This window comes from Diaphorina citri, unplaced genomic scaffold (assembly GCF_000475195.1).
Source record: "Diaphorina citri unplaced genomic scaffold, Diaci psyllid genome assembly version 1.1 scaffold95, whole genome shotgun sequence".
Lineage (NCBI taxonomy): Eukaryota > Metazoa > Arthropoda > Insecta > Hemiptera > Psyllidae > Diaphorina > Diaphorina citri.
The window spans coordinates 191,705-192,457 of NW_007377532.1; positions in this window are offsets into that span (position 1 = coordinate 191,705).

Below are 753 nucleotides of genomic sequence, written 5' to 3' on the forward strand. Positions count from 1 at the left end.
AAGTGGTGGACAGCACTGTCGCACCAGATTTTAGTGAATGGGAGAGGTTTGGTCTGTGTTCGGATTGGAGAGACGAATAGGTTCGTAGTTTGTCCGCTAAAGAGAGACTCAGCGTAATTAGCGCGGGAGATTTTGAATCTGGACTGGAACCTGGAACTACGGTCAAATCATACAAATTAGCGCAGACCCACGCGTTATTATTAAATATGTTTATATTAGACATCCTAGGTCAGGGGTGGCCAAACCGGGAACCGCGGTTCCCTTGGGAACCGCGAGCCCATTTTGCATAGTGGCACTACCTAGCGGACAAAAATAGCAACTGCGTTAAGTCTGACGTCACAAATCTTTGAACTTTTTCATTATATAAATTGAATTTTCGACCTTTTACAGTTATTATTTCGGAGTTTTGGCCTCAGATTTGGATTTTTCCCAACTTTTTACATAGGAATCGACCATTTATTTATAATTTTTACCCATTTGCAACTCCTCCATTGTCAAACATGGGATCTTCACATGGCAAGCTAGGGCATTACCACTAGGCTAACCATATCCATTTGTTCTATTTTTACAGTGACTCTGAATCAAAGTCCATACATAAAACGTACAGGGCACAAGAGTGATGCTGATTCAAGAAAACACCCAAGCACTAGTGATTTAGACAGTTCAAAACATCCCATATTAGATCTCCAGTTTGAAAAGTTCAGGAGAAACTTGAACTCACTCTTTTCCAATTTTATAGAAGACGAGGCTGAA